Source organism: Cervus elaphus, chromosome 13 (genome assembly GCF_910594005.1).
Source record: "Cervus elaphus chromosome 13, mCerEla1.1, whole genome shotgun sequence".
Taxonomy (NCBI): Eukaryota; Metazoa; Chordata; class Mammalia; order Artiodactyla; family Cervidae; genus Cervus; species Cervus elaphus.
In genome coordinates this window covers 9,600,254-9,621,555 of record NC_057827.1, presented here as the reverse complement: position 1 = coordinate 9,621,555, position 21,302 = coordinate 9,600,254, and the positions used below count along the sequence as shown (strand labels likewise).

At 47.8% G+C, this 21,302-nt stretch overlaps 1 long non-coding RNA gene and 1 pseudogene across 1 annotated transcript; both read right to left on the bottom strand.

The window, feature by feature from the left end:
- Positions 1–990: 990 nt before the first annotated feature.
- On the bottom strand, positions 991–2,249 carry LOC122706971 (annotated as a pseudogene).
- A 5,189-nt stretch (positions 2,250–7,438) lies between these two features.
- Positions 7,439–20,937, bottom strand: LOC122706974. The gene is made up of 3 exons (XR_006344531.1): positions 20,807–20,937; positions 10,225–10,378; positions 7,439–7,624 (listed from the first exon to the last, which is right to left on the bottom strand). It is a non-coding gene; the product is annotated as an uncharacterized LOC122706974 (long non-coding RNA).
- Between the last annotated feature and the right edge of the window lie 365 nt (positions 20,938–21,302).

The window sequence follows — 21,302 nt, the reverse complement described above, 5'->3', positions numbered from 1 at the left end:
ACACATCAATTTTGTTGATCTTTTCAAAAAAGCAGCTTTTGAGTCCATCTTTTCCTCTATTAATTTCCTGTTTTCAATTTCATTGATTTCTTTTTTGCTTGTTTGGTTTTTCCTGTATAAAAGATGATCCCAATATCAAGGTATAAGGAAGGGGAGAACAAGGGACATGTGTCCTTGGTGTAAGGACACATGGGGCAGAAGAAGGATAAGCCTCAAAAGGAGGGGTGGGAGGGGAACATCATTACAGCAACAAAATATTCTCTGTAAAAACTTGGAGGAGTCTCCACAGCCTCAGAGATGGAGGTAAAGGTCACGTTCTCAGTTGGGGCCCTCCACTCAGGTGTTCAAAGGAAGGGGAATGTCTGCGTCTCTTGTCTTGGTTCTTGCATTGCTGATTCTGTTCGTGACGCCAACTGTCTTGCTGTATCTCACTGTTCTCACTGTTTGCTGGACCCATGGTAGGCAAGGCGTGAGCTAAGAGGCTGGAAGAAGACTCAAAGAGCTGTGGGACCTGCAGACACATTTATTCTCTCCTGGCTGACGCAGCAGCCATAGCAGTAGACAAGCTATATTCTCTCTTCTCATGGCTGACCCCACAGACACAGCCCTAATGCAGCAGTAAGGCCGCCGCTCTTTGGGTGGAGCTCATACAGAATTGGGGCTTCCCTCACAGCTCAGCTGGTAAAGAATCCGCCTGCAATGCAGCAGACCTGGGTTCAAACCCTGGGTGGGGAAGATCCCCTGGAGAAGGGAATGGCTACCCACTCCAGTATTCTCAGGCTTCCCTTGTGGCTCAACTGGTACAAAATCCGCCTACAATGCAGGAAACCTGGATTTGATCCCTGGGTTGGGAAGATCCCCTGGAGAAGGAAAAGGTTACCCACTCCAGTATTCTGGCCTGGAGAATTCCATGGACTGTATAGTCCATGGGGTCGCAAAGAGTCGGTCACGACTGAGAGACTTTCACTTGGAATGCGTCCATTCTGTTGCTCACTCTGGGTTACCTTCAGCCTTGTGTAAATAAGAGTACTGTAGGGCTCAGAATCAAGAAGGAAATGGCAACCCACTCCAGTATTCTTGCCTGGAAAATCCCATGGACAGAGGAGTCTGGCAGACTACAGTCCGTGGTGTCGCAACAGTTAGACGTGACTTAGCGACTAAAGCAGCAGCAAGCAGGGCTCAGAAGGCAGAGATCCACTTGTGTGGATTAAAAGTCAGCAACTCCAGCTGCATAGCAGTGCTCCATCTTCTGCATCTCAGGTACCATCAACTGCACTAACAGGGAGCTCTAGGGGAAAAAGCCTCCTTGGGGTAGGGACACATCTTGGAGCCAGTCAACCTCTGGGCACAATTTAATCAGGTCAAAGATTTTGCCTAACTGGTCAGCTTTGGAGTTTCCACAGAAGAGAAGCTTTTGATGAAACATGTCTTCAAAGGTACATCCAGCCTTCCACATGGCCACAGGTGTTGCACACGTAGACTGCAAAAGAACTTCTGCAGCACAGTACCAGAGTGTGACAACCACAGCTGTAGTGCCATCTGGCAGCTCTAAATTCTGGCTAGGCCGAAGTCAACCAGCTTGACAGTCCCATCACTTGTCACCAGAATGTTCTCTGGCTTCCGGTCCTGGTGAACGGTGCAATTGGCATGAAGGAAATCTAAGACGTGAAGTTGCTCAGTCATGTGTGACTCTTTGTGACCCCATGGACTGTAGCTTACCATGCTCCTCTGTCCATGGAATTTTCCAGGCAAGAATACTGGAGTGGGTTGCCATTTCCTTCTCCAGGGGAACTTCCTGACCCGGGGATCAAACCCGGGTCTCCCACATGGCAGACAGATGCTTTACCCACTGAGCCACCAGGGAAGCCCTAAGGAAATCTAAGCCGCTTAGAAACTGGTGCACCAGACTCTTGAGGTCTCCACTGGCAAGCCTGATGAGGCTGCCTTGTCTAGATATGTCCTTAGGTTTTGATCCATGTACTCAAACTCAAGGGTCACTTTGGTCTCCTGATCAGTTTGGGCTGTAGCAGAGACATCATTCAGCCCAACAAGGATGGGAAGCTCAAAAGCCTCCAGTCACTGCAGTAAGGCCACCTCACAAACTATGCTGATGGCCAGGCACACTCCAGTATCCCCTCCATAGGGGATTCTTATGTTCCTGAGGGCTGCAAAGTGGCCACTGCGGGGACCACTGTCCCATAGACACCAACACCAATCTCAGCCACTGGCTCATATCAAGGGGTAGCCATTCTCAGACCAGAGGTGACTCTCACCCCATGTCGGGAGCTGTGGAGGTGGCCTATCACTGGGGCCCCAGAGCCATACACTCGAGCGGAGGGGCAGGTGTACCCCACAGGCCCAGTCACGACACTGGCCACAGATTAGAGCAGTCCTCTTTACCTCCGCCCACCATGTGGCCAGCTGCCAAAGAGGCATGGGAAACTGGGGCGGGAGGGCGGGGGGACTCAATTTCATTGATTTCTGCTCTAGTTTTTAATATTTCTTTTCTTCTTATTATTTAGATTTAACTTACTATTCCTAGTTTCTTAAGATGGAAACTTAGACTATGGATTTTAGATATTTCTTCTTTTCTTATATAAACATTCAAGGCTATAAATTTCCCTCTAAGCGCTGCTTTGCTCTATCCCACAAATTTTGATAAGTTGTTTTCTTTTTCATTAGTCTAAAATAATTTTTTTAATTTCTCTTGCAATTTCTTCTCTGACCCATATGATATTTAAGAGTATTTAATTTAATCTCTATGTATTTTAGGAGTTTCCAGTAATTTTTCTTTTATTGATTTCTAGTTTAATTTTACTATAACCTAAGAGCAGACATTGTATAATTTCTATTCTTTTAAATGTTTTAAGATGTGTTTTATTGCCCAGAATGAGGTCCATCTTGGTAAATGTTCCATGTGCACTTGAGTAGAAGGTGTATTCTGTTGTTGACAGATAAAGTGAGCCTACAGTGATAATATTCTGTTGCTTGATGGTGTTGCTGAATTCAGTTATGTCCTTCCTGATTTTCTGCCTGCTAGGCTTGTCCATATCTGATCGAGGGATGTTGAAATCTACAACTATGCTAGTGGAATCATCTGTTTCTCGTTGCAAGTCTATTAGTTTTTGTCTCACATAGTTTGATGCTCTGTTGTTAGGAGCATACACATAAAGGATTGTTAAGTTTTCTTGGAAAAGTGACTCCTTTATTATTATGTAATGCCCTTCTTTATTCCTAATAATTTTCCTTGATTTGAAGTCTTCTCTGTTTCTAGTTAATATAGCTACTCTTGCTATCTTTTGATTAGTGCTAGCATGGTATATTTTTTCCATTCATGTACTTTTCATCTATATGAGTTTTTACATTTAAAGTGGGCTTCTTTAGACAACATAAAGCTGGGTCTTGTTTTTTGACACACTCTGACAATCTCTGCCTTCTAATTTAGACCATTGATATTCAAGGTGATTATTGATGTAGTTGTATTAAAATCTACCATATTTGTTGCCATTTTCTGTTTGTTGTTCTTATTCTTAGTTCTGTGGTTTCAACTCTTACTTCTTACTTACATGGTTTCTGAGAAGTTGGATGTAATTCGTATCTTTATTCTTCTATTAAGTATGGTGGGGGTTTCTTTTCTGGTTTCTTTTGAAATTTTATTCTTTATCTTTGATTTTCTGTAGTTTGAAAATTATATACACTAGGTGTAGCTTTTTGTTTGTTTAGTTGGTTAGTTGGTTGAGGTTTTTTTTTTTTTGCATTTATCCTGCTTGGTGTTCTCTGAACTTCCTGGATCTGTTGTTTAATATCTGACACTCATTTGGGGAAATTCTCAGTCATTAGCATTTCACATCATTTAATCTATTATCATATCATTATCATTTCAAATATTTATTACTTCTGCTGTTCTCACTACATGTATGTTATGCTTTGTAGCTGTCCCACAGTGCTTGGCTATTCTGTTTTCATTTTGTTCTCTTTGCTCTTCAGTTTTCAAGATTTTCTATTGATATTTTCAAGATCAGAGATATTTCCCTCAATCGTGCAGTCTACTAGTAAGCCCATCAGAGGCAGTCTGCTACAGTGTTTTGATCTCTGGCATTTCCTTTTGGTCTTTCTCTAGTATTTGTATTCCTCTGCTTACATTGCCCGTTTGTGTTGGGAGAAGGAAAATGGGAAGTCACTCTAATGTTCCTGCCTGGGAAACCGCATGGTCAGAGGAGCCTGGTGGGCTACAGTCCATGGGGTCGCAAAGAGTCAGACACAACTTAGCAACTAAACAACAAAACGACTGTCTACTTTGTCCATCAGAGCTCTTGGCATATTAATCATAGCTGTTTAAACTCCCTGCCTGACTATTCCAGCACACCTGTCATGTCTGGTTCTGATGTTTGCTCTGTCTCTTCAAATTGAATTATTTTTTTTTTTTGCCTTTTAGTATGCCTTGTAATTTTTCTTGATAGCTGGACGTGATGTACTGGGTAAAAGGAACTGCTGTAAGCAGGCCTTAGTAATGTAGTGCTGAGGCATGGGAGGAGGGGAAGAGCTCTGAGTTCTGTGATTGGTCTCAACGTTTTAGTAAGTCTGCATGCTGGGGCTGTGAATTTCACAACTGTTTTTCAGTTTTGTTTCCTCCCCACCTTTGCTGGGACAGGATGGCTAGAGTCCTCTAGAGCTGGGTATTTCCCTCTCCTGGGTCAGCTGGGCTCTGATAATACCCCCAGCAGCCTAAGCTCTGGCTCACTAGTTTACCCTAGGGCAGATTTTGTTAAGAAGAACAGAGTGCTCTGGGCATATTTCATAATGGTCCCTTTCCCCTCCACTGCCAAAAGTACAAGCGGATTTTTCTTTTTTTCCCTCTGATACTATGAGGACCTGGTCAACTCCTGGAGGTTAGTTTTAGTACAGTGGGGACTGGTCTGCTGAAGTTTTTAATTCTCAGACTTGTCTACACAGGGCTTTCAGCAGTTCATGAGTTATAGCTCAGATTTCCTACTCTGGCACTGGTCATGATAGTTTCCAACCGTGAGTCTCTGCCCTGAGAAGCTGTGGCTCCTTGTGTTCACCTCTGTCTCTCCAATCTTGGGGGCAGTGATTGGCTTTATGTCTTTTACAAATCTCCCTCTTTTACAAATCCAAGAAGAGTTGTTGACTTTTCATTTTGTTTAGCTTTTTACTTGTTAGGATAGAGTGGCAACTTCCAGATTTCTGACATGTGGAACCCTATTATTAATAGTTTCCATTTAATAATTTTAAGAAGTATATCTTCCAATTTTAAAGATATTATTCATACATAGTAAAATATTTTGTATATGAACTGAAATTTGCACTTACCTTGCAGCTGGTGCTGTTGTACTGGTTTAAATTTTAAAAACAAAATCTTCAGTGGTCACATAGAATGGCAAAATTAAAGTAACTCAAATTCTGGATCTTAATCTTTCCAGTCACTATACTATTGTCATTTGTCAAATCTGCAGTTTAAATGAAGGAATTTACAGTATCCCAGGGTTAGAGACATGATTTATGTCTCAAATGGCTTTCAATCTCTGACAACTTACTTTGGACAGCATGTTTCTGGGCTGACCGTATCCTGTGATTTGTTCTTAGTTGCTCAGTCATGTCCAACTCTGCAGCCCCATGGACTGTTGTCCACCAGGTTCCTCTGCCCATGAATTCTCCAGGCAAGAATACTGGAGTGGGGTGCCATTTCTACTCCAGAAGATCTTGCCAAGCGAGGGATCAAACCCACATCTCTTGAATCTCCTGCATTGGCAGGCAGATTCTTTACCACTAACGCCACCCAGGAATACTTGGGAATCCTCCAAATTAACTTTCATGTAGACTACAAACTTTATTAAAGGATAAGAAATTAAATCATGCTAATCTGTAGCACATAATATATACTCAGAGTAACCCTAGCAACTGTTTAGAATTTAGACCAACAAAGTATCTTATTATGTTGTTGTTCAGTTGCTAAGTCACGTCCGACTCTTTGCAACCCCATGGACTGCAGCACACCAGGCCTTGCTGTCCCTCACTATCTCCCGGAGTTTGCCCAAGTTCATGTCCAGTGAGTCAGTGATGCCATCCAACCATCTCATCTTCTGCCACTCTCTTCTCCTTTTGCCTTCAATCTTTCCCAGCATCCAGGTCTTTTCCAATGAGTCAGCTGTTCACATCAGGTGGCCAAAGTATTTTTATCATACCCAGTGATTTAAACACAAACTGCCGTCTGACTGGGAGGACTTCACTGTTCTTCCTTTCTCTACAGAAGTCTCCCCTTTATTGCCCAAACCTAGGAAGATGGCTCCCAACAGCCTGCCCATGGTTCACTGCCTATACTTCCTGTTCCCTTAATGCTTTGTAGTTTTTATTTTAGTCAGTCCTCAGGAAAATTATGAGGTTAGAGATTATAAACCTTATTTCACAAATGAGGAAAGAGAGGCGCAGAGAGGTGAATGACTTGTCCAAGGGCTAATTGGAGGAGACAGAGCCTAAAAGCCAGGTCTGCTAGACCCCAGTTCTCAGCCACTTTGATTTTGGGCCCAGCTCCCCACCCATGGGACCCCATCCAGATGGGTTTTTTCTCAGAAGTTCCATGGGTCAACCCCAAACCACCTTTCTACTGACAGGTTTACCCCAGCCATGCTCCCAGGAAACTGTTCTCAGCCTAGGGTCTACTGTCAACCTAGGAAAAAACTGAGAATTCAGGCACACTAAGGTACCCAAAGGTTATCCAGTTTCCTTTCTCAGGAGGTATTTGCCTTGAATAAAGAGGGTATTTCTTAATTAGACTAAAGAATGCCTCTACTGGGTATCAGGTCCCCTCACTAGGCTGTTGGAATCGTCTATACATACATCCCTCTTTCTCCATATCACCTCAGGAGTAGTTTGCTCCCCAGAGATGAGTCCTGCCTGAGGGTAAATCAAGAGAGATCCTAAATTCAGGTCAGCCTCAAAGTGCATTTAGAGTAACAATTAAATGATTCACTCTCTTGACTTGTGTCTGGTTATATAAAGCTAAGAAAATCTAGCCTCTCCCCAAATGGCACTGCGTCCAACAGCCTAGCCTCTGCCGCAGGAATGCAGCCAGGCTCAGCAGGGCTTGGGGAAGGTGCTGTGAGAGGCAGATGCTCACAAACTCTAGAAGGCGGTCCTGTCCTTCTCAGTGTACTCAGACACTTCCCTCCAGAATTCCTAGATTTACCAAGCTTTACCAGGGTCAGCATTCTCATTTTTGTCCTCCAGGACTGCACAACTCATTAAAGTCCTTCAGCACAGACAGATTAGGGAACAGGCCTGAGAAAAATGTATATATGCTTTAAGGAAAAAAAAAAATGGTTTCAGATTCTAATTTATATCAGCCAGGATTTAGTTACAGGAAACAGAAACCACTCTAACAATTTTAAGCAAAAAGGAGTTTAGACAGGAAATTAGAAGCTTTCAGTTTTATTGAGAGGGCTGGAGGAACAGACACAGGCCAGGCCTGTTGGAGTGATGCCCAGGAAAATGCCTGGGGACTGGCTGCCTCAGCCCCACGAGGCAGGTGGCGGTCAGGGGGTCACTGCTGCAGCCTCCACACATGCCTCGCAGCCACACAAAGGAACTGAATGAACACTGGCATGCCCTGCAGGAGAAACAACCACCACAACTTTGCTTGCTTGCAGGAATATCCCAATGCATCAGGAGGATGCACTTGAACTCAAATCATAGTGACAGGCAACTAACTGGCAGAGCTGGGCATATGCTAGAGCCAGCTCACCCCAGCCCCACATTCAGTGACATCATATAAATAGCTTGACTGAAATTGACCATGGTGGGAGTTGTTACACCAGAGAAATGAGCAGGCATTACAATCTAGGGTTTACTTTTTAAAAATTTTTGGAGAGCTTGTTGTTAAATATTTACCAGCACACCACCAGGCAGAACCCAGTTCACATCTAGAACTCTAGCTGCAAGGGAGGCAGGAAATTCGTTCACTTTCCAGTCTTTGAAGGAACAATAAAAGTAAGGTAGAAAGGATGCTAGCTGTCAAACCACCATCTATTGCACACATATCTGGTAGTGTACTCTACAGTAAATTTGCACATGTGTGAAATGATGTCTGACTGATGATGCTGCAGGGTTTTTAGTAACTGTGTTGAAGCAATATTTCTTAACACAAATTGTTCTTGAGCTAATGTTGAAGTTTATTAACCCTGCAGCAAGTCCACTGGCAAGGTGACAAGATAGTGTAATGGTTCAAAGAGGGTTTGGAAAATGTTGATGCGTATCTACAGGGGGAAAGAATGCTTGCATATGCAGCTCATTTAAAAAAGAGGCAGCTAATAAGGTAAAGATTAGGGTTCCATTTGCCATGATCATTAAAATGTCATTTCCATTTCTGCTGCAACAAATGAGATTTGAGGCACAAAAATCTTGGAGCAATTTCTGGAGAAACCAACTGTTCATCAGAAATAACAAGAAACACATCCAAGACACGCTACATCTGTAGCTGTTAAGTAGACATACAAAGTTGCACTGTTTCATACCCCAGCAGAGCTGGACAAGGGCCAGTCAGCCCCAATGCAGCAAGTGTGTCAAGTGGAGGTCAGACCAAAGAGCCAAGCAACCAGGTCTTGCTTTGTCTCCATGGCTAGCATGAGCTGGTTCAAACGTGCTAAATCCACAGTCACCTAATCCTTGGTTTTGTATTTAACTAGACCCAAAGATGGAAACAACTGTTATGTACTAAATTGTGTTCCCCTCAAAATTCATATGTTAAAGTCCTATCCCCCACTGTGACTGTATAAGGAGATGGGGCCTTTAAGGATGTGGTTCAGGTTACATGAGACCATGGGGTAAAGCCCTCATCATCGACCCTTATCATTCCTCTTAGGAAGAGAAACAGACACAGAGCTTGTTTCCTCTCTCTGCCATGTGAAGAAGCCCCAGCAAGAAGGCAGCTGTTGTAAGCCAGACAGAGAGCTCTCATAAGAAACCAATGCTGGAGGCACCTTGATCTTGGGCTTTTAGCATCCAGACCTGTGAGAAAATAGGGTGTTGTTTAAGCCACCTAGTCTGTAGCATTTTTATGGCAGCCCAAGCTGACTACAGAACTTAAATGTCCATTAACAGGGTTAACTGGTTAAATAAATTTAGTGTAACTATTCAGGATTTTCATATCAATGACCACATGAGAGGTACCCCTGGAGTTATGCAAATAACAATGCTGACTCCTACAACAAAACGCAATGCAACCATTAAAGTGAAGGAGGAAGCTCAAATAAGCACAATGAATGACCTCCATAGTATGCTAAATGAAAAAAAGGAAGGCACAAACCTCTGTGTACAGTATGCTGTTATCCCCATTAAAAGTGGTCAAAGGAATCTTTATAGATGCATTTGCTAACCAAGTAAAACTATCTTTAGAAAGATATTCAAGAAAATGGCTATCTCCAGAGAAGAGTATCTGGAAACAGGGGTGGAGAAGAAGGTTTTTACCATATGCCTTTTCTCTTACTCTGAGTTTTGCACCAGTGTGCTGTTGGTGCCAATTCAAAATGCTGGTGGTGGTGGTTTGGTTACTAAGTCATGTCTGACTCTTGCAAACCCATGGATTACCCTACTAGCCCACCACCTTCTCTGTCCATGGGATTTCCCAGGCAAGAATACTGGAATGGGTTGCCATTTCCTTCTCCAGTCAATTAAAAAATATTTAATTAAAAAAAATAAAATGTTTTCAGGGATAATACGTCACTGGCCATGGGAATGGGGTGCTTGGCCCTGGAAGAGCAGAGATCGAGTTGGAGGACACCACCTTAAGTGTCTAATTTCCTGTGGGAACTAACCCTGGACTTCAGGGCACACATAGCTTTGGGACCCTGGTCTGACCTCAGGTGAGTCACTCACCCCCGTGGCCTCAGTGTCTTCATAAACAACCCCTTCCTGGGAGAGTGACATCACCTATGCTTGTCTACACAAACCAGGTGTGAGGAGAGCTCTTTTCCTGTGTGGGGCGGGGGTTCATCCAGGGACTCATTGCCGCATAGCCCAGATCATGCCCCAAACCAGACACATGAATCAAACCCTGACTCTGGGCATCCACAAAATGACCACTTCCATGCTTCGTGTGGAGGAGGACAATCGGGCCGGCCGTACCAGTGGTCAGTAAGAGTGTGCAAAGGCGGGTTCTGAAGGCCCTGGCCTACGTCCTGGCCCCGCCCTCCCCACCCAGCCCTGTCTTACCTCGACGTGAGACAGCCGGTCCTCTGTGATGGAGACTGGAGGGGACAGGGTCTGTGCGGTGAGTGGCATGGCCTGCACTGAGAGGCTTGTAAATGCCAACCAGGCTATTTCCTCATGTCCCTCTCTGACCAGCAGAGGCCATCACAACTGCTTCCTGTAATGAAAACATACAAACCTAGAGGTTTGTTCAAAGGGGTAGATGGCTTAGCAATGAGAGGTAGGCAGTTTCTCTTTGAGGTGCATATGGAGATGTCCTTGGCTTCCCAGGCATGGAACTGGGTCAGGCCAGCCCACACCAGCCTGTCCCTCCCCAGCACCAGAGAAGTCCTGGTTGGCCAGTAGCAATTCTTCATTTAGTCATGAAACGGTCTTCTTTGCTCTTGAAAAATCTCTGTGCTCACTGACATTTTTCTCACAGCTACCGCCTCCCCTGACCTCTGATCCTCCTCCTCCCCAGCCTCAACGTCCTGCATTCAGCTCTAGAGCCTGGCAGGACCCCAGCATCCCAGGGCCCAGGTCTGACCAGGACACAGCTGCCAGGCACCTCTGACACCTCCCCTTTCTGTCAGAGCCCTTCAGTTGTGTGTTTCTAATTCCCTGTCATTCAGGTTGTGAGGCAGGAGGGGGCAGCCATGCTGGGAGGATGCTGGGGTGGGGGCAGCCTTGGTAGGGACGAGGAGGGGCTGCCCACTCAGGCCTGGCTTGCCCTGAGCCCTCCTGCCAAGGCGCCAGAGACCCCCAGAGAGCAGGGAATGCCTAGGGAGGCCAGGCTGAAAGGGGACTTTCTAGACTGGATGTTTCCTGGATCTGGCCTTGAAAGGTCCCAACAGAATTTGTCCTACAAGATGGACCTGCTCGTGGTTTTATCAAGATGACAAGGTCATTTCCCAGGAGCCTGAGAGGTACAGCCAGGCCCACCAGTTCAGCACTGAACTTGGGCTCCTTTGTGAGTGTAATTCTTTCCTTCCCAGCTCTCACCTGTGGCCTCCTTGAGCCACAGAATCTGTACAAAAATGCTATTGACCAGCATGGCCTGATAGGTGATCCAATGGTGAGGTGTGCCCTTCAGCTTGATTTATGTCTTAATTGAATTATTGAGGTAAAGACACCTGTTTCCCTCTCCCAGGAAGAGCTCACTGTCCCTCTCATTCCTCTAAACCCCTAAGGCCAGCATCTCCTGAGTGCTGACTGCGGGCAGTGATTGTGGGGGCAGAGACAGAGGCCTGGGTATCTGGGGAGTAGGGAGCAGCTGTCTTGGCGCGCTGCAGGCAGAGTGAATCAGCACGTTCTTGGGAGAGAGAAGATGGAGAGCTGGGGGGGCTGCACTGCACTCGGAGGGCCTGAGTCCACTCTGGGCCAGTGGTGCAGCATGGAAGGTCAAGAGCGAGAAGTGATGTCCTCAGGAAGATGGCCAAAGTTCCAGGGGCTGGGCAAAGGCTCTGGAGTGTAGAATGAATATGGGTTCAGGAGAAGACACTCCCAGCCATTATAACTTAAGCAAGTCTCCAGAACTCTCTGCACCTGTTTTACTCCTCTGAGATGGACTGATGATAACAAGCCTGCCTGCAGCAGAGAAGAGCTGGAGGTTAAGTGGTCCAGGGGTATGATGTGCTGTGTAAATCAAGTCATCACATTTGCACTCATGGGTGTGCAAGGGGACACAGCAGCATGGAGGCAGCTGCGTGGCTTCCTGAGAGGGGGTGTGATGGGACCTGATCAGACAGACATCTGACATCCTGGCATCTTCATCCTAGTCTCCCCACCTTCTGCAGCAGATCACTAGATCTGCCCTTTTATGTTTTTAATTCAGCAGGTGACATAGGAGCTCAGACCAAGCCAGGCACACAAGCACACACACACCCAACCATCACCACCACAACACCACCCCCTGTCCCTTCCCCACCGGCAGTAGCTGAGTAACCCGGGTCCTTCCTGCTGTTCTACACTTAGCCCCCAGAGTGGGAGGGGGCGGGGGGCGGGGTGTATGTGAGGCTGTCACGGCTAATGCCATGGCAGGCAGCCTAGATTAGGAGTAGGCCTGGTTTCCCAGGGTAACATAATAATCAGGCCTCCTAGAGCCAGCCAATCAACATATGCCTAGCCAGAGAAAAGGGAACCTATCAGGGGAAAGCTGAAAGCCCCACGTTGGGCCAACAAAAATTACCTTGCAACTGTGTAACCTATCAGCTTGCGCCAACTACCCACTGTGTAACCAATCCGATTGCGCCAACTACCTGCTGCTTATTTTGACCTAATAAATACCCGAGAGAACTGGGGCTCGGGGCCTTTTGTCCTCACACACCTGGTGAGGGCGGGAGGCCCTGGCTCGAGCCAGTAATAAATTCCCCTATTGCGAGTTGCATTGTTTCGAGGAGTCTTCTTTCCTGACTGGGGACTCGGACTACGGGCAGAACATTTGGGGGCTCGTCTGGGATCCCTTGACCGGGGAAGAATGCTCTTCGGAACAAAGGGGAAAAAACGATAGGGAATAGCACCGGTGCTCAGGCAGGTTTAGAAAAAGACCAGAGTAAAGCCGAGGCCCTGCTGTGAAGCGGGAAGGTGTCTGGCGCAGAAAAAGACCAGAGTAAAGCCGAGGCCCTGCTGTGAAGCGGGAAGGTGTCTGGCGCAGAAAAAAACCAGAGTAAAGCTGAGGCCTTGCTGTGAAGCGGGAAGGTGTCTGGCGCAGAAAAAGACCAGAGTAAAGCCGAGGCCCTGCTGTGGAGCGGGAAGGTGTCTGGCGTTAGGGAAAGCTTTCCATGAGGGAACGGACTGGCTGTTCCGGCTGGCGTGAGGCCGCGGCCAGCGAGCACGCTGGGAGGCAGCCAGCTCTGCGGGAAGGAGACCTTCTCTCCTAAGCCCGAATCTGGGGAACAGTGGATGCCATACGGTAAGGTGACCCTTGTTCCAGAGGATCTGTGTCGTCGGCCGATGTATGTCTGTCTGTGTGTTTTTCTGTGTAACTGCCGGCATTGTCTCCTGTCTCATTGTTCTCTGGTGTGTCGTTGTCTACTTCTTCCTATAAAGCCTTGGAGCCTCATTTATGTTTCTGGGAGTTTCAGTGAACAGGCAGACAGTTGTCGGGGCAACTGACGAGTCCCGGCCAGGGCTACTCCCTGGCGGATTCTGAAGGCCTCCCAACAAGTCAGCCCCAGTAACGGGAGCCCGAGAGGGTGAAACTCCTTTCTTTTTTTCTCATATTCTAAACCGAGAATCTGGCCAAATAAAAACCCATCTGTGTGGGCACGCGACAGGCACTTAAGAGCCGATAGGGCACCTGCCACTGGAAGACTCCCATGAAAGGATAAGGGGGTCACGGAATGGGCTAGAAACCCTTAGGGTGCCCGCCCCCAGCAAGAAAACTTCCGTGCAATGACTAAGGCACTCAAATAGTTCCACAAAGCATACCACAAGCCCAACCTCCTGGCCGCCACCACTCCCGATAGGATTTATTGGTGGTAATTCTCGGTGACTTTCTTCTGACTCTCGCTATGGGGCAAGAAAATCTACCTCACTCTCTCTCATGACTGATCATTTCTCGGATGTCAGGGCTAGAGCGTATGATCTGTCGCTACTGGTTACAAAGAGTAAATTAATAACCTTTTGCTCTGCAGAGTGGCCCGCCTTCCAGGTTGGATGGCCTTCAGAAGAAACTTTTCAACCTTCTATTATTCGGGCAGTGAAAAAGAAAAAGTTATGGCTCCTGATCCCTGGGGCCACCCGAGCCAAGTCCCATATGTTATGGTCTGGCAAGATCTAGTAAAAGATCCGCCCGAATGGTTAAAACCTTTTGTTCACAAACTCCCTGATTCTCCTAATGTACAGGCCCTAGTTATGAAAACTCCCACTGCCCCAGAGGAAGCCAAGAAGAATAAGGGCCCAAAACCGGTCTTGCAGGAATGCTCGGACCAGAACCTGATTGACTTGGAGACAGAAATTAGGCCCCCGCCATATGCCCCTCCTCCGTTGCAAGTTCCCCCGGGGGAAAGAGCCCCCCCCCCCCCAATGAATCAGAAGGGGCAAGGGAATCCCGACCCCGGAGAAAGAATAGAAGAAATAGGGGTGAGCAGGATCATGGGGAACCTTCATCTACTGTACAGGCACTCCCCGTCCGGGTGGGACCAGCTAACCCGGACGGAGAGCGAACCTAGCAATACTGGCCCTTTTCCCATTTTGTTCACTCATAACCCCACCTGGGATGATTGCCAGCAGCTGTTGCAGGTGCTCTTCAACACGGAAGAACGAGAGCGAATCCTGGCAGAGGCGCGGAAACGGGTCCCGGGGGTCGACGGGAGACCAACCGCCCAGCCTCATCTCGTGGACGAGGGGTTTCCTCTGTTGCGGCCTAACTGGGATTTTGAGCGAGTGGAAGGTAGGGAGCGTCTCCGAGTGTACCGCCAGACTCTAATGGCTGGCCTGCGGGCCGCAGCTAGGAAGCCGACAAATTTGGCAAAGGTAAATTTAGTAAGGCAAGAGCCCACTGAGAGCCCGTCAGCCTTCCTAGAGAGGCTAATGGAAGCCTTTAGGCAATATACACCCATGGACCCCCAGGCTGAGGAATCACGCGCTGCAGTTCTACTAGCGTTTGTGAATCAGGCAGCCCCAGATATTAAGAAGAAATTACAAAAGATAGAGGGGTTAGGAGAGCAGACAATACAAGACTTACTGAAAGCAGCTGAAAAGGTATTTAATAATAGGGAGACCCCAGAAGAAAGGGAGGAACGACTTCGTCGAGAGGAAAGGGAACTAGCTGAGAAGATCAGGAAAGAAGATAGGGAACATAGGGCAAAAGAAAACCGGAAGAACCAGAGAGAGCTAACCAAGATTCTTTTTGCGGGGATGAAGGCCGGAACAGAATTGAGGGAGCCTCGAGACCCCCCAGACGGGAGAAACAGAGAGACCAAAAAGGCAGGCCCTAAAGAAAGATCAGTGCACTTACTGCAAAGAACGGGGGCACTGGAAAAATGAGTGCCCTAAGAGGGACCCGAAGAAAAGAACAACCCAGAGAGAAAATTTCCCCTGGAACTCGAGTTCTATATGCGGGGGAAGACAGTGACTAGGGGAGTCAAGACTCGACACCCCTCCCCGAGTCCTGGGTAACCATACATGTAGAGCGGAAACCCGTTGGCTTCATGATGGACACTGGCGCCCAACATTCTGTTTTAAATAAAAAACTGGGACCAATGTCTAAGAAAACCAGCTTGGTGCAGGGAGCCACGGGGACAAAAAAAATATTGTTGGACCACAGAACGGAAAGTATATTTGGGGACCCATCAGGTGTCCCATTCGTTTTTGGTGATACCAGAATGCCCAGCCCCTCTACTTGGTTGGGACTTGTTGACTAAAGTTAATGCTCAGATCCATTTTGACCCTGGGGGAATGTCAGTCACGGATGGACTTGGACAGCCGATACATGTCTTGTCTCTAGCTTTAAGAGATGAATACAGACTTTTTGTGCCTAAGCCCTCAGAGGTTATAGCACCAGATATACAACTGTGGGTCCACAAATATCCGTTGGCATGGGCAGAAACAGCAGGAATGGGACTGGCTAAACAGAGACATCCGGTCGTCATCAAATTAAAAGCCGAGGCGACTCCTGTGAGGGTGAAGCAATATCCTATGAGCCAGGAGGCTCGGCGGGGGATCACTCCCCACATTCGACGGCTCATGGATGCCGGAATTCTCAAGCGGTGCCAATCCCCTTGGAACACCCCCTTACTACCGGTGAAGAATCCAGGGAATACGGATTACAGACCTGTCCAGGACCTACGAGAAGTCAACAAGCGGGTGAGTGACATACACCCTACTGTCCCCAACCCGTATACCCTCCTGAGCAGTCTGCTGCCTGAGTACACTTGGTACACTGTGTTGGACTTGAAAGATGCTTTTTTTCAGCCTACACCTGGCGGCCCAGAGCCAGGAAATATTTGCCTTTGAGTAGACTTAGGGGGAAGGCCAACCGGTAGTACAACTAACTTGGACCTGCCTCCCACAAGGGTTCAAAAACTCCCCTACCTTGTTTAATGAGGCTTTGAGTGAGGACCTCTATGAATATCGGACTCGCCACCCAGAGGTCATCCTGCTGCAATATGTGGATGACCTTATGTTGGCTGGAACCACAGAGGAGGCATGCAGCCGTGCCACCGGTGACCTCTTACAGACTCTAGGCACCTTGGGATATCATGCTAGCACAAAGAAGGTGCAAATATCCCGGCAAGAGGTCACCTATTTGGGGTACAAGATCAGGCAGGGGCAAAGGTGGCTAACTCAGGCCATGAAGGAAACAATATTGCAGGTACCAGAGCCCAAGACCCCCCGCCAGGTGAGAGAGTTTTTAGAGACTGTTGGATATTGTAGACTATGGATCATGGGGTTTGCTGAGAAGGCCCGGCCCTTATATGAGGGAAGTAAAGAGACCCCAAACTGGGCTTGGACTGAGCCAGTGAAACAGGCTTTCCAGACACTCAGACGGGCCCTACTAAAAGCGGCCAGCCAGGACTACGCCGCCCCCATATTAGCCATGGGACTTCCACCTCCTGGTATGGGGACTCTGCCTCCAGTCCCCGACTATTCCCTCCCTGACCTCATTTGGATCAACAAGGATACCACCCTCCAGAAGAATAATAAAGATGGATGGTACTAAGATCAAAACAACAACCTGATATTGCCTGCCATCCTGGGTCATCACCTATATGAACACCTGCACACAACTACACACTTGGGAGAGAAAAAAACCTTGACTCTTCTCCAGACAGCCTGCCTGAGGTTCCCTCGACAAAATGCAACTGTACGAGAAATAATCCAGGCTTGCAAAGCGTGCCAGCTGATGAAGACAAGGAAAAGGCAGCACACTGAAACGAGGTACCAAGAGGAAGAGCCAGGGCAACACTGGGAGATAGATTTCACTGAGGTAAGACCAGGCAAGTACGGGTATCGCTATCTGTTGGTTCTGGTAGGTACCTTCTCGGGGTGGGTAAAAGCCTTCCCCACTAAGAGAGAGACAGCAACAGTGGTTGCTAAAAAGATCTTAGAGGAGATAGTGCCTAGGTATGGGCTGCCAGTGACTATGGGCTCAGATAACAGACCTGCCTTTGTGAGCCAGATTGTACAAGGGCTGGCCCAAGCTCTGGGGACGAAATGGAAGTTACATTGTGAATATAATCCCCAGAGCTCAGGACAGGTTGAGAGAATGAATCGGACCCTAAAAAAAACTCTGACAAAGTTGGCAATAGAGACTGGCGGGGACTGGGTGACCCTCCTTCCCTTCGCGCTCTTTCAAGCGTGTAACACCCCTTATAAGCTGAATCTTACCCCTTTTGAGATTCTGCATGGAAGACCCCCTCCTGTGTGTCCTATATTCGAGGGAAAATGCCTACCACCCCCTACCTTGGGACAATTCCAGCAATCACTGATGACATTAAGCAAGGTGCATAGCCATGTTTGGAAATTAATTCGAGAGATACACGAGGGAACAAGCAAGGGGACCATCCCCTCACATAATATTGGCCCGGGTGATTGGGTTTGGGTAAAACGACACCAATCTAAAACATTAGAACCTAGATAGAAAGGCCCTTATGTTGTTCTCCTTACCACTCCTACTGCTGTTAAGGTCGACAGGATCGGGCCCTAGGTTCACTGCAATCACGTGCGGCAAGCCACCCCAGAAAAACAAGAGAAGATGCAAGCAAAATGAGAGGCAAGACCTCACCCGTCAAATCTTTTGAAACTGAAACTCGTATGACGGGAGCCCTCTTAACTCTCCTGCTGATAACAGTTTTCATTGGCCCAGGAGGAACCAGCCACAACCCCCATCAGCCAGCTAACCTGACTTGGGTGATCTACAATCCTGAGACTGGAGAAGTGCTGAGTTCGAGCTCCAACGTGGCCCCAAAGGGACATGGTGGCCAGTACTGACCTTTGATTTGTGCGTGCTGGTGGCTGACGGTAATGGGTTTGGTCCCTACCAACTGACCAAGTTCTTTGCCCACGGCTCTTTCGGTCTGTTCACCCATAACTGTGAGCGAAAAGGCCCACAGTACTACAAACAGGTGCCTGTCTATGTCTGCCCGGGGGGAAAGAAGGGATCAGAACCAAAATGAAAAATGTGGGGAAATTGACTCTTTTTATTGCACCGCTTGGGGTTGCGAAACCAAGAGAACAGTCCATTTTGCACCTCCAAGAATCCTTGAGCTCCTTGGCTGAAGTAATGTTACAGAATAGGAGAGGTTTAGATTTGCTGTTTTTGCAACAAAGAAGATTATGTGCAGCACTGAGAAAAGAATGCTGTTTCTATATCGACCATTCAGGGGTGGTACAAAAATCTCTCTAAAAAGTAAGAGAGGGACTAGCCCAGTGGAAGAGAGAACGAGAAGCCCAACAAGGCTGGTTTAAATCTTGGTTTCGGCGCTCCCCCTGGTTGACCACTTTGATTTCCACCCTCCTGGGTCCACTCATAGTATTAATATTGTTACTGACCTTTGGTCCATGCATTTTAAACCGTCTGGTCTCATTTATTAGGGAGCGCCTAAATACCATCCAAATTATGGTATTGAGACAACAATATCAGTCAATTTCACAGAGTAACGAGGAAGATTCCTCTACTTGAACAACAGACAGGGGGGAAATGTGAGGCTGTCACAGCTAACGCCATGGCAGGCAGCCTAGATTAGGAGTAGGCCTGGTTTCCCAGGGTAACATAATAATCAGGCCTCCTAGAGCCAGCCAATCAACATATGCCTAGCCAGAGAAAAGGGAACCTATCAGGGGAAAGCTGAAAGCCCCACGTAGGGCCAACAAAAATTACCTTGCAACTGTGTAACCTATCAGCTTGCGCCAACTACCCACTGTGTAACCAATCCGATTGCGCCAACTACCTGCTGCTTATTTTGACCTAATAAATACCCGAGAGAACTGGGGCTCGGGGCCTTTCGTCCTCACACACCTGGTGAGGGCGGGAGGCCCTGGCTCGAGCCAGTAATAAATTCCCCTATTGCGAGTTGCATTGTTTCGAGGAGTCTTCTTTCCTGACTGGGGACTCGGACTACGGGCAGAACATGTATACATATGTTTGTGTATGACTGGTTTCTTTTACATGTACTCATCCAACTTGTTTTTGTCAACACCAAGACTTGGGGGAACCTTGCTCCCACTGGCCATCAGAAAGTCTTCCATGGGCGGTGTTCAAGGCCACAGGGCCCCCAGTTGCTAAGTAGTGTTTGGTTTATCTCAGACCTCACTGAAGACAAAGAAATGCTGGGGAACAAGAGACAGATTTCTAAACTATGTTTATTTCTAAGCTGTCCAGAGCTTACAGGGATGTTATTCCAGGTGAGGAGAGTGAGTGGCTCAGAGACTGCTCCAAGGCCATCCACCCCACTCCCCAAGGGCAGGGTCAGACTCTCCCAGGGACCTGCCCAGTGCACTGAAGAGGCGCATCTTTGTGCAGAGGAAGGCATCACTCAGGGATCCAGTCCCAATGACATGGACTGTCCCCCACCCTGCCCCCAGCCACAGGGATGACCATACTCACTGGCTGTGACCTCTAAGACCAAGAGAGAGGGGCCTGGAAGGCTGGGGCAGAAAGAGTGCTAGATCTCTCCCCAAAGGACTGTATTTACTCTTATAATTGCCAAGTTATCCTAAAGGTGATGCTTTCTGCCCTGTGAATAGGTCTGTAGGGGCTGCTTCCTGCCCCCATGAATATCCCAGTCCCCAGGAACCTGGACTTGTAGTCTCTGTAGTGGTCCTGGCCTGAATCAGTGCCTCACTGAGGGCTGCAGGTATATGGCCTGAGTCTCTCCTTCTTTTCACATGGACCTTCTTCTGTGAAGAAGAGCTTGCGTCGCCCCCTGAGACCAATAAGGACTTCTAAAAAGGTATCATGCTCACCTACAATGGTGAGAGATGGGCTTCTCTTTCTCCTTCTATTTCTGTCTTCCTTTCTTTCCTTTTGTTTGAGTCTTTGTCTTTTTCTTTCTTTTTTCTGTGATCACAATGAACCATGGATGTATTATTGCTCTTTGTGCTCAACTATAATCATTATGCTCTTTGATGTTCCAGTTGCCACAAAAATCTTTGAGTATTTCTTTCTTTCTGGCACGAAATGGCTGCAGCCCACCTTGTGCGGTCCCTGCCCCATACCTAATATCAGTCAACCTCCCAAAGAGCCATGAGACCTCGACATGGGAACAGGATTTAGAACCCAGGATCTGAATTGCCGCAAGATGGTGAGGAGCAGGTGGACGTGGAGCACATCTCTCTCCACGGATACATCAGGAATACACCTCCAGACACAGAAGTGCGTGCAGAACAGCAGCTGAGAGCAGACAGGAGGACCTGACCAGCAGAAAGGAATATATAGACCCACGCAAACCTCGGGACGATGAAGGAACTAGGGGGGAAAACAGGAGTGTTAGTAGGACTGGACCTGCCTTTGGCAGGTGGGGGAACCGAAGCAGGGGTCCGATGCCCACATTGGGGCAGTTGTCTGAGTCAGAGGAGAAACATTTAAGGCTGAGAGTGAAATAGCTGATCTGTGGCAGCCTAAATAGAATGAGAATCAGACAGTCCTTACAGCCATACGTACCCCAGACGGACGTGGGTCCCCTGAAAGGGACAGCAGCTGGGAGCTGGAGTTTGGGGATTGTGGAGCAATCCCAGGGCGAGGGCTGCTGTTGACTGTGGAGAGCCAGATAGAGAGGATGTGAGGAAGGAGATTGTGGGGGGAAATGCCTGTGGAGGAATGCCAGGCAGCTGTGGAAGCAAGGCGATACTGCTGAGTCACGCATTAGGGGGTGGAGCCATCACCATAGCCTCTCCCCCGCCTCCCCCTACACACACACACACACACACACACACACACACACACACACACACACACACACGCCAGCATCAGCAGTTGAACAATAGAGAGGCTGGTCCATCAAACACCTGACTCACTGAACTACAGAGTAGGACCCCACCCAGGGTGCCCCTTTAAGTGCCTGATGCGCGGATCTGCAGAGTAGGACCCCAGCCAAGGGGCCCCTCTATGTGCCTGACATGCCGAAGAACAGAGAAGGACCCCAGGCAAGGGAGCCCTC